This window comes from Dermacentor silvarum, chromosome 4 (genome assembly GCF_013339745.2).
Source record: "Dermacentor silvarum isolate Dsil-2018 chromosome 4, BIME_Dsil_1.4, whole genome shotgun sequence".
Classification (NCBI taxonomy): domain Eukaryota; kingdom Metazoa; phylum Arthropoda; class Arachnida; order Ixodida; family Ixodidae; genus Dermacentor; species Dermacentor silvarum.
The window spans coordinates 10,299,934-10,312,985 of NC_051157.2; the positions used below are offsets into that span (position 1 = coordinate 10,299,934).

Here is a 13,052-nt window from a genome sequence, read left to right on the forward strand (position 1 = left end):
CACAATTGATATGACCGCCGTCAGTTGAACAATATACAGCGCGTCATACTAAACTTGTGCCAAAATTTTAAAATATGCGGGTGCCACGTAGTTGGACAGAACCAAGGTAATGTTGTCTGCCATCGCTTGGAGCAAGTCAGGCTATTTTTTTGCATTTTGCCGAATCACATAATTAGTTATTATGAATTAATTAACCTTTCAAATATCATAATCAGAGCAAAAGTGTTATTTAAAAAATTGTACACCATCATTAAAAATTCCCGATCCATCTTCCTGCTGCTGAATACGTGCTACATAGCTTTTTTTTTTTTTTTCCAAGCCTGGAAGAAGCCCGCAAAAGCGCGCGAAAAGTGCCGCGCGACTAGTCGCGCGGCATTTGTTCGTGTTTTGTGGGCTTTCTTTAACGCTAGGCTTTTTTTTTTTTTTTTCTTACCGCGGGCTTTTTTTAACGTTACCTTGGTTATGTTCAAGCTAGGTGGCACTCATATATCTTGAAATTTCGGCACAAGCTGCGTGGAACACCTTGTATATATATATATATATATATATATATATATATATATATATATATATAACACGTGACCGGCTACCCACACTTCACACACGTACACTTTTTTGGGACTTTGACACTCCTAATGCTAACACATAAAAAAAAAGGTCGTGTTGCTTGCACGTAGGTTTAGTGCAGCTTCACGATTTGGAACCATGCACTATCTCTGTCGAACTGACATCGTTCTCAGCAAAGCAAAAATACAAACTGTCCAATTGAAGGAGACACGCCAAGGTATTGACACGCTGCGCAAACTGGCTTCGAATAAAATTTTTGGCACATCAAATTCAACTTTCGATGTCTGGAGCTACAGTAATATATCGCGTCGATTCACCACTAGACACGGTCCTTTAAGAACAGAAGGAAAAGTGTTTGTCCCGCAGAACATATGGCAAAGGCAAACAATGACGATGATGACGACGTTGATTCTGGAACTGTCTTGAATGTCGCTTTAGACTTAATTTGCCTCATGACAGTGCTCCACCTAAATGTTCATGCACGCCTTCTAATCAGCTTATTATCGCAGCTGCCCGCAGAACTCGCCGGCAGTGCTTCACTGCTTTTTACACCAGTGAGCCGGAATAAACACTGCGCATGTGTACCAGAAATCGCTGGCATGCACACTCAGGTGTACGTGTTATGAAGTTTCCCAGAGAGACGTATCAATCAGAATGTAAGAAAAGAAAAAAGAAAGACTGGCTGCGATAAAACAAGCTCACTCCGATGAGCACTCGCCCAAACCAAGGTCGATGCCCAAACTCCCGGCTTCTGGAATCTCTGGGTGTTACGACAGGAAGACCAGACAACGACAATATTTGTAACGGCTTTTCGAATGAGCAACATGGGCGAGCTTTCGGACGCTGAGGAAATTCGCATAACAGTCCCACAATGCGCGTGCCGACTGCCTGAAGCTCGATAGCCATTGCATTGAAGTCGCAGTAGGGAACGATGGTGAGCGTGTTGCAGGGGCCAAATTCAATAGTCCATATCTCGCTTAAAACAGAACTAAAATTGATATAATGATTAAACTGGAACGCCAACAAACAGGCCTATCTAATGCACCTCGTGTCACATTTTTTAATGGGCCACCTCTTTGCGTAAATCAGGCCTGAAAGTGGGCCAAGACCAAGTTTTGGTATGTTCGACTTGTTTTTTTCAGGAAATTCGTACCGAGCATTGCCTCTCTGTCCCGACGTGGGAGCGGCCCGCATCAGTCCCAGACTGATTCCTCAGGACCCAAATAAAGTTCTTCATACCATATATATTGGCGCAAGATAACTTTCCCTCGTCGCAAGATAAGGCACCGAGGGAAAGGGTGCGTGCTCTCGCGCAGAGTAGCGAGAAGGGGCGCGGCTGGGGGACTGTCCCTTGCTCGTTCGCTCTGGCTATTCGATGGTTTCTACACAATTTTTTCACCTTCGTGTATCTGGACTCCCTATTACTAGCATGTTTTACTTTACTTTTTTACGAACCCAAATGCCGCTGCTTTTTCCTCCGCAGACTGTTCTTCAAACTCCCAAGTCATCTAGGTTTACATTTATCGACCTCAATTATATAATTTGACGCATGTCACCGGTTCTTTTGTAATGCAGTGTAGTAATTATTTACCGATAAACAAATAACGAGACTCTAGTAGGTGCTGCTAAAATCTATGACGTCACGGCGAGCTGATGTGGAAATATCGTCGTCACCTGTCTCATTCTTGCGTCCTTTTATGGCTTTAGTAATATGGCTTAATATTCATATTTATAGTCCCTTTAAAAAGCCTCACTACAAACGTATACATACTCCGTGGATCGTTTTATTGTTCTCCGAGGCTCAATTTTCATCGCATTACAACATTCCCTTGGAGACCGTTGTTAGACTAATTATACCGCCTTAGTTCCTCACGCAATCTTGAGTTCTCTTTCATCAGTAATTTGCCGCCGAGGAACACCGCAACACTAACAAATGCAACAGACAGAAAGGGGCTGGAAGACACATAGATCACATTACTTTCCATAATACAAGCAGGGTTCAGCAACCGAACTTTTACTTTCTGAAAATGTTGTGCTTTTCTAATTGCTCTTTTGTTTAGAGGATTCTCTTTAGAGAAGTTCCCGTGTCTCTTTGAAGAAACATTATTCATATTTAGACCATGCAAATCTTGAACTAAGAATACTATCGTGCAAGCCAGTCAATACTGAGATTGGGCAAAAAAAAAATATTGATATTTGCCTGTTTACTACAGGTGTTGCCTTCTTTTATTACATATACCAGTAACATGTTCATTCAGAAATGCTGCAAACTGGCAATTGGTTCTTTTCATAGGAGAAATTCTTCGGGAGCTTTTTGTTGCTGTTTAAAACATTTCCCTCATTTTATCGTTCTAGTGTTTCTTTGTGTTCAAAGAAATGGAGATATTAGGCCAACCAGCAGGGGATATGTCAACATGCATCGTGTAACTGGGAATTCACACCTGAATCTAGCTACTTAAAGTGACTGACAACTGACCAGAATATGATGCGAGATGTTGATGGAAATGAAATGCCCATGATTTATGGTGATAGAATCCTGCATCCTGTTTGCGATTTAAGTAGGAATTATCATTTTAAATTGGCAAACAAAATCTCAAAAACCAGTAATTGGCGCAGCCTGGCTGTGAAATCTTGGCAGTTCGGATGCTGTACGGGAGATTACTGTACCGAAGTCGGCTGTTATTAAGTAAAGCATACTTATTGCTTAAAATTTCAGTTCATATGTGAGAAGCTTGTGGCGTTATTCTATGCGTATTATGAAGCAAAGAAAGTCTGCGCTTAGCAGCGGCACACTTATAAAGCGAGATACAACAAGGAAGAAGCATGTGCTTGCTGCGGTAAAGCTAGGGAAACGATGGAGCATGTTTTATTAGAATGTGGAGATATCTTCCCAGTGGTCGATTTGGGCACCATTGTCCTCCTTGAAGCCCTTGAGTTCAGGGATAGCAAGGGGAAAGTAAACATGTCTGCAATAGAGATTAGTAAGAGGCGATTGGAAGATTGATGGAAGAAAAGTAGGGGAACGACAAACAATGGAGGCATACAAAAACAAAGTTCAGAAAGTTTGGAGATGCTAGAGCACTTCGCTAGGAGCACTTCAAAGGGGACGCTCCTAGCATCCATCCAGCATGGCGGGGCGTGCACATGCTGTTGTACGCATGCGAGTTTGCGAGTAAGTACCCAGACGGGTGTGGTCTCGCTGTGAGATACAAAATGCCATCTACTAGCTGTGCCGTAAATGGGTGCAGGCACGCGCAGCTACAGCAACACACTGAACTGCATATTGCGTGTAAAAGCCTCAGTTTCACTTTCGAGAACTTGGCTTGGCTAAAAATTAACATTTTTGACTGGTTAATGACCAAAACGGTTGGTCGGGAAACCACGACATCACATAGTTATTATTGTAGAAATAGTTTAACACTTCATAAAACATGAATCGCAGCAACATTGGCTACGGCTAGACTACCCTCATACTAATGCCGGCGTATAATCGATATTGCACTCCCCTATCACTGTTTTCAGCATGCTTCCAGTGAACGACTACATCCCCACTGCGGATAAAAAAATTCTAATAAAAAATGTTCCAGAGTGCTTTCCCCATTACTACTTCAGACACTCTGACCGATAAGCTTTCCATTGCACATAAAAAAAAGGGGGGTACCGTGAAAACTGGTTGTCAATCCCTTTAAAATTTACGAGGCACACTTGGCAAGAACCACACAGCAGAAATGAAGACATTGCCAAAATAAGAGTGTAAACATACTACAAAAGGCTTTCTTCCATTTGTATTCATTTTAAATCAATTTTGTCTCAAGCAGGATGCAAACCAAAAGCTGCAAACTCATTGGCATTATTATCACAATCATAGACAAACCATAAAAAGCTGAAAACAGGTATGCGCATGAAAGTTCGTTTTTTATTGGTTATTACCTTGGACATGAAAGCTTATTACTTCTTTGGAGTGTACATCTTTCCTTGGTTCCATTAAAAAATGCCTATCCCTATAGTATTAAGCAAGTCACACGTTATCTTTTTGCAGTAACCTGCAGTGACACAGTTTTCTGTGTTGCCAACAAGTTGGTTGCATGTTAAAGGGCTCCTCAATCAGCAACTCAAGTATTCTTGAAACGGTCATAGCGAAGCCCCAATAATTTTCATGCATTCTGGGCAATACGCCTGCCTACACCCCCCGCCGTCCTTTTTTTTTTTTTTTGCTCATTGCCATTGTTCTACACTTGTATGTTTGTGCACTTGTGCATGAGCAAGTTTGGATTCCAAGCCATTCATGCTAGTACATCAACAGCCAGTGGCCTTTTCAGAGCTTTGTTCTCTAGGCATTCAAAGAGCTGCAGTGTTAAGTGTAGAATAACAAGGGGCCTCCACAACTTTAAGCCTTGCAGTACGATTCCATTATTGAAGGGCAGCTTAAAAATAAATTAGAATTCCCTAAGGTTCATCTCCCTTTTGTGAATGTGAGGGGCGTATGTTTGCCAACAGCAAGTACAGACAATAGAACTGGAATAAAGTGTGCAGATGCAGGTCACTGGCATCGAAATGCTGCATGCATACATGGCACATAATTATAATATGCAATAAAATCGTACGGCTGCACAAATGAACTTAATACTGCGGTACTTGCCCAAATTTAGGATTAGGATTTCTCCTGTGAGTAATGTTCCTCTGCGTGCCTAAGTAAAAGTTAGCTTGTTGCAGTAGCGTACCCAGGATCTCCGCCAGGGGGGAGGTTCACAGTTTGCCAATACCATCTAAATAGCACTAATTTCAATTTCTTCACGGGAAATTGTAAAAAAATGTGCTTTTTGTGAGTGTGCAGACGATTGCGCGTTTTACATCTTAGTTGCAGTACTCAAATGCACAAGGAAAGAAAAGGGGTTAAACAAAAGAGGGGGGTTAAGTCGGCCTCAAGGGGGGGGGGGGTTACAACCCCCGAAACGCCCCCCGTCGGTGCGCCACTGGCTTGTTGGAAACAAATCAGGGTTTCCTCTGTGTTCTTTGTAACTCTTCAAGTTAGACAGCTACCTTGAAGTAGTGAATTGAAGTTTATTAGGTTGAATGAAATAGATGCAATGAAAAGTATACTGATAACTAAGTTACAAATTTATCTGCTAGCATTGGTAGCTTTTATTGCATAGCATTCTCCATTATTTCTTAAGCCATGATTCATAGTGTCCTAGGAAGCTTGTAGACCATTTCAGTTACATTTAGTTGCATCACGGCTGGTCATGTTACAAAGGGGAAATGTTTGACTGGAACTCCACAAAGGCATTTATGGAGAGTAAGATTTGCTGCCGAATTACGTCCCTTTCACATTGCACAAATTTTCAGAGTACAGCAATTGCAGCAGATTAGAGACACATACTCCCCTGAGGAAAAGTATACAGACCAGGGATTCTGGAGTAAAGCGAATTTTCTTCTCTGCCTATGAATGCAACTTGAAATTGAGGACTGCAGACTAAACTTGGCATTGCAGACTTTTCGGTGCACTCGTCAATTTCAGTTTGCACATCAAAATTACAAATAAATTCTGTTTTTTTTTTCAGAAAGCCTATGGTTCATATACTTTTGCTTATGGGTGCACATTTGAATGATGTCATAATAACCATTGCCTTGAATAAAATCATAATGGTTCCAAAACATTCAGGCAAAAGTCTTAAACTGAAGCAATACAATTTTATGTGCATGAAAGTCAAGTGCTTACAGTGAGTTCAGAAAATGCTGCCACAAACACAATACACACTGTGTCCTGTGCAAGCAGCTCCTGAAAACATTGCTGGCACGTTGAAAAGTTTTATATGTTAATCGTGTGAAATTTCCACGTTACTGCTTTTGAACGTAACTGCTCGCTTCTTGCAAAAAAATAGTAGTCCTGATAAACGTTTCAGGTAGCTTCAGCTAGGATTACTCCCTCTAGTTTCATTCAGTGTGAAAGTACTGAACTAGCAATGCTGATCTTTTGTTCTTTGACATGACTGTCGACTAGATCCCTTTGAAGGGATAGTGTCTGCAAAGATGTTGACAAATCCCTTTCCCTTTGCACGTAAATGCAGAATGAAGATCAACGAGAATGAGCACGAGCAATGTACAAATGATGTTACTGCACAGCATTTCGTGTGAGCATTATTCATGCTTAAACACCACACCTGTTCTTAGCTTAGAGACAGCCCTTCATCAAAATGTGCAAAGTGAAAAAAATTGCAAAGCCTTTTGCTTGTAGGCCCTGATCTCATGTGTAAACTTTCCTATAATGACAGCACCTTGCAAAATAGCTAGCCAGTATTTCTGTTTCATGCAGCATGAGTAACCTAGCTAGTACGTTTCCTGAGAAAATGATGCTGCGCTGTGCAAAAAATACATAAATACAATTTCATGCTGCTACTATATGTATAAACGATAATTTTAGTCAACTACAATGCGTAATGTTGAAAAATGTTAGAAGGCATCGAAGCTGTTGTAATTTCAATTACCCAAGAAATTAGGCATTCTTTCCCCATGAATACTGAGGGACCCCACATATAAATCTACAAGAAACAATGCATTTTCATAACATGTTCATAACTGCTCATTAATTAATTAATCTGAAATATTTCACATGCCAATCATGGCTGGACAAGCCAGGCTTTCTTAAACCAACAAAGGCTGTCATGGGAAACCGCTCAAGACTGCACTAAAACTCCAAGTGGGTCAAATTTGCAAAAAAACAAGAAAAAAGTTGTTACTAGGGAAACTTGTGGTACATCCGAATACAAACTTCTTGCTGATGTCATGGCATTATTTACTACCAAGAATGCTGCACTCCTCAGCACATAAGTAAACGAATATCTACAAAGATCACAATTATGACAACAGCATTATGGTAGCCAATAGCAGGCCAATTGCTGCATGCCTTTCCAATAAATTCATTCAATACTGAATCACACAATTTCTGCATTCATAACGCTCTGCTATAATTTGTATCACAGTTAACATTCCTTATACAGCAGAACTTTCAAAGGAATGCAATGGCTTGGTATACGAGACAAAAGTAGCCACTAAACTGTCACTAAATAGGAAGAATTTATTTAAGTGAAATCATGCAAACCAAATGATATCCATTTAATAATGGCACTGGTTAAGCTGTTAACAGCTCTTGCACACAATAGGGACATCCTCTTGCAGTGAATCACTTTCATAGCTTTTTTTTTTTTCCCATACCAAAACGTGGTATCATGAAGAGAAATTAACCATTACTTAAAATTAAACATTAAACAACAGGGACCTGGCACACCTAACATTGACTGCCATGGATGTACAACAGCAAGCTGTCGTCACTAAAAATTGTAACGCATGATGGTAGTCACCATAGTCAGTGACAAGTCAAGAATGCAGTGGAAAGTGCCCATCATAAGGATCATATAAACATGCACATTGTTTAACTTCTCACCATTCTCTCTTATCCTTGCTAGCTGTGTCTTTAATATCCTCACCCTAATGGGGGAGCTTTTAGTTCATTATTAAGTACAAGTGACACCTTTTCCTGTGGATACAGACAGATGAACTCGGCCATTCCACCTTCTCGGTGATCATACACACACAGGAGGGTAAGGTGGGGGGTGAGCTGGAGTCAAAGAAGTACTTTGGACAAAAGTCATGAAAATCTCTCTTAATCCCTTTTCCAAAGACTGCTTTGTTACGCTGCCTTCTTGGTCCCCATACCTGGTGATTTCGGGGCTGTTTGTGGGTGAGGTGCATGACCGAATGAGCACAACGGGAGCAGCTCCTTTTCATGTAAAGAAACTATATCTTGAAGCAGGGAGAGATGTTCTATTGGAAGGAGTGCTCTTACATTCTTGACTTGTCACTCACTACAGATCATGGCAGTATTCATTCCTCAAGGTTGTTTCATTTTCACTTCATTTATAACAGCATTTGGCATGAAATAAGCCATCTAAAGGCCATAACATCTCCTCTAGCACCTATCTGATTCAGCACAACACAGCAAACACACACACAAACTACAACCACTTGCTCCCAACCACATTACAGATAATAAATGAGGCTGACAAAGTTAATTCTTTCTGTTGCTAAGAAACTAAAACTGCTTTCATAGGGTTGGGAAACAATAATTGTTTACAAGAACTTTTTCACCGATTAACTCAAGTTCCACGAACCAGACTGGGAAGCATAGCCCTTTAAAAATTCTGCATTCACTTTAGGCGAGGACAGTTTTGCATGAACAAAGATCACCAAGAGCATACGTGTGAAAGGCTTTCACTTCACAGATAGCAAGTACATCATCAGCAGAACCCAATAAAGATACGCAAAGAAAAAGAGAAAAAAGTAAGAGCTCCCTGAAAACGGAAGAATTTAAAGTGCCCTGCTTCATCATCCAGTGCCAGAGCTTACACACGAGTATTTGGTACGATTTCAACCCCTTTGCTCCCATGACATGATCCCAAAAACCCCAATATGTTTTGTTCTATGTCATAGCCACATAAATTGAATAGTCAACTGACAAAACAGTTATTCTATGAAAGCCACACTATAATTCAAGCAAAAAAATTTAAATCAATGTCCATGCTTGCCTAAACTCAATTCATAAGGCATGCAGCTGGCATAATCAAAGGCAGTCAACCCAAACGCAAAGCGCCACTTTTTTAAATAGAATTCTTACGGTGCTTTCAAAGCAAAAGTAGTATGCACTGAGAATGAAGACTAATAATAGCTTATATATCTACAATTGACACGAAGTACCAATTACCACATATGTGGTGCTGCTAGCACCGGGCTTCAGAAAGAGCTAGAGAACTTCCTTGCTCACTGTCCTCACACTCCCTTCCTTACAGCATGTCACTATCCATATTTTGACAGTGGAAATAGGAATGCAGCCTAGAAGACACAGCTGACATGGTCCAGACCTCTGACAGTTCACCACGTTGTTGACCCGCAGTGCCTTAATGCAGACGTAGTCCTTCAAAACGCCACTCCTTTTTTGACTTCCTGTGGAGAAACTTGTGGGAAGTATCCCTGCCTAAGCAAATATGAATCAATCCTTTGTCATAGTATACATTGCAGTTTATTCATAGTTTGTAACTGGTGTGAAGTCTTTCAGTGCTCTGCTTAAACTACATCTTGCAATGGTGACCAGAATTATTGAGAATCATTATCAGTTACAAAAAGAAAAAAGATGTGGCTATAAGACAAACACATTATCAATTACACAAGAAATAGAACTCACTGAATTTCTGTGCTGCAACTAAGCTCTAATCTCATCATACCTTTCAATAGCATGGTAGAAATTGTAAGGAGGCGTCCCTGTTAGAAAATTCCAGTTGTGTACACATCCTGCTACTTTAATTGTGTTAAATGTTGTGCATTTTCATGATTGTGTTTCATAGTCATTGTAAGCTGCGAGCGTGTAATGCATTCCCATCATCTATTGTTGTAGCAGATAACGAACAGGGTCCTACATGCTTACCGTGAAATTTCATACGCTTTACTTTTTTTAATGTATACAAACTCTGGTGTGCCAGCCTACAAAGAGTTTGCCAAGAGGCTTATTTGAGACACAGCTATCACAAGGTGTGGTAAATACCAGTGTCGTGACCTGATAATTTATAGGTTTCCCTTAGTCTATGTGAGTGCGTACAATCACATATTGCCCTGTTTAATAAAATTTCACTATTGATGCACCAACGAATGTTCTGGATTCATTTTGCACAACCTACAAGATTCTTGAAGTCGGTGTGCCTGCAGTCCAAAGGTAAGAATGAGAACACTAGGAATGCATGAAAAGAAAGACACTGAATGTTGAGGTATCAACAACAGTTGCGGATGCAAGTGTACTGCACCTTCTGTTTCTTTTCCACGAGTGCCTGTCACCAGGCAGCGATCCTAGTGACAACGCCATAATGGACTACAATGAATATTTTAATTGCCATTTTAGTTTTTCCTTCCCTTTTTTTTTTTTCATGCCAAAAGCCATAAATTTTAATTTGTAGCACTGAACATGATGAAGCCTGGTGAGACTTGCCGCCGTTGTAGTAAACTCATGCGCTTTCTTTTTCTTTCTTTCTTCAAGATGAACGGTGATGTACTAAATTTGCTTCATTCAATGTCCTAGATTTTCACACAGGGCTATGTGTGACCAGCAGCTGACCTCTGCAGCAACTGTGCAAAGCGGTTAGTGATTGAGAGTGATGTGTCGATAAAACGCTCAACACAGTTCGACAGACAGGTCTCTGTTCGCCCGTCCAGCTTGGTGCCTGGCTTGTCCATGCACTTGTCCCAGCAAATCTCATTGAGCCGATGAACCTGAGAACAAAAACAGAAACTATCGTAAATCTTGCTTTCTCCTAAACCCCCTTTTCATACCCTCAGAAGTCTGGTGACCTCATTTTAGACTGAAGCATAACTTCAGAGACGGAGTTGTGGTGTAGCCCCCTCCCCTGGCTACACCCATGCAGAGTTGATAAATACAGTTGAGTCCGCTTAAACAGGACTAAAAGAGACATGACTGTGTGTTCCGTTTATCCAAAGTTTCATTTAAGTGAAGGACAAGAACATTGCCAAGAATAGTCTTATTTGAAAAAGCATCCTAGTGTTTCAATATTACTGTGGTGAAAGAAAATGGTGCTCTCCTGTGCTCTGCTTTTAATATTGTGGCTTCTTTTGCACGAGGTTGTGTTTATGTGCGAAGGAATTGCCAATAATTCTGCACACTTCTTGCGTTCAAAATAGCGCGGCAGACTTTTGAGTGCATCTCTTGCCGTCTGGTTGGAAGCAGTAACGTGCACAGAAACGCCAGTCTCTATGTCTTCGGCAATAAAATTATAGTCTTCACAAAATCAACCAATAATATTTTCACTGTCTCCTCAGAGCAGGTAACAAGGGCACCATCTGAGGTCTCTAATTCCTGGCTATGAATGAAGCAGCAGTGGCAGCGTGACTGCCACTATATCCATATGTTTCCATATGTTTGTCGTTATTTCCATATGTTTGTCGTACTTTTCTTCTACCATACACCGATGAGGTCGGTGGTAGTTTCAGTTAAAGTTGCATTTAACCGGAGTTCACAAAATGACGGGTCTCGTTTAACCCAATTTTGCTAACGTGGGGTCTATGGGTGGCCAACACCAAAGTTGACGACACTTCCGTTCCGTTTCTGCAAAATGCTCGAGCATTTAAACAAGTTTCGTTTAACCGGAGTCCACAGCAGCTTATCAAAACCCGAGATTTGTAACTGATCTAGCTGGATAACTTTTGAAGTAACAAACCGAAAAAAGTATTCATTGTATGTTTCACAACTGTCCTTTCAAACACAAAAGAGTACAAGGTTGTTTACTTAAGGTCCATACAAACAGCACACATGAGTTTAAAAGCAAGGCTCAATTAGCATTATTTAAAACCAATATCTTTGGTAGCTCATATGTTATTTCACTTTATTAATACATGACATCATATGGCGAGTTGGTTGGAAAATTTCATGTATAATTACACATGCACGCGCCGCCGTCCCCTCCCCCCTCCACTGTCTACTACGGCATTAACGCATGAGGAAAAAGTGAGGGTATAAAAGTGGTGGCCGTCCCGAAAATAAATTGTTGTTGGATGTTAGTGCCTGTGCGTGTCTTCCTTCTTTTATGTCCAAGTGCTTTTTGCGCTACAAGAAGAAAATCTGCAAACATGTTACACCAATAAGCCCAAATGTCTACACTGATGGGCATTAACGTGTTGCTTATGTCACACCAGGCGTCGCATAAACAAATTAAGCTGAACCTCTCTGCATGGGAACTGTCGAAGATATGCGTAGCATTATATGGCGGTTGGCGTAGTGGGGAATGTACACGTCCAGCAATGTAAATATGTGTATCTCCCTGTTCGTACTCCTCACGCACATATAAATAATGCATACTACATTCTCCCACAAACATTACCATGCACAACACATTCCGCACCAGGCCAATCTCCATATAATTCTATGCATATCTTGGACAGTTCCTGTTCAGAAAGGTTCCGCTTAATTTTTTATTTCTGATTATTTCATTTCAGGATTAAGTACAAATGTACGGCTCATTTTAACTCATGTCCAAATTGCGCATCAGCTTGTCTACTTTCTTGTCATTACCTGTCCCATTTTACTCCTTTAGCAGCATGTGTAACCATGATGACAGTGGGTCCAAAGAACAAATTCAGCTGAAAAAAGCTTATGCTTAAAAACAGTCATCCATCTCATCCTACTAATGAGGAAGCTGTTTTTCACATGTAAACTAAGTACTTAAAAAAGGTAAAAGCTTAACCCCTTAAGGTGCTGTGAGCACAGTAGCACATGCCAAGATCGCACATTAAAAGCAAAAGCACCGATGAAAATAATACCACATAAAATATGTCGCCTACATCTTACAATTGGACCTGTGCTGCGAGTTGTATTCAAGGTGGGTGTTCGCTCAATGTCAGTATGCCGTCATGTAGCGGGTTCACTTCTTTCA

At 40.7% G+C, this 13,052-nt stretch overlaps 1 long non-coding RNA gene across 1 annotated transcript; it reads left to right on the forward strand.

Annotated features, from left to right (window-relative positions):
• The first annotated feature begins 555 nt into the window (after positions 1 to 555).
• On the forward strand, positions 556 to 2,964 carry LOC125944642 (uncharacterized). Its single transcript, XR_007466317.1, has 2 exons — positions 556 to 1,736; positions 1,825 to 2,964. It is a non-coding gene; the product is annotated as an uncharacterized LOC125944642 (long non-coding RNA).
• The last annotated feature ends 10,088 nt before the right edge of the window (positions 2,965 to 13,052 follow it).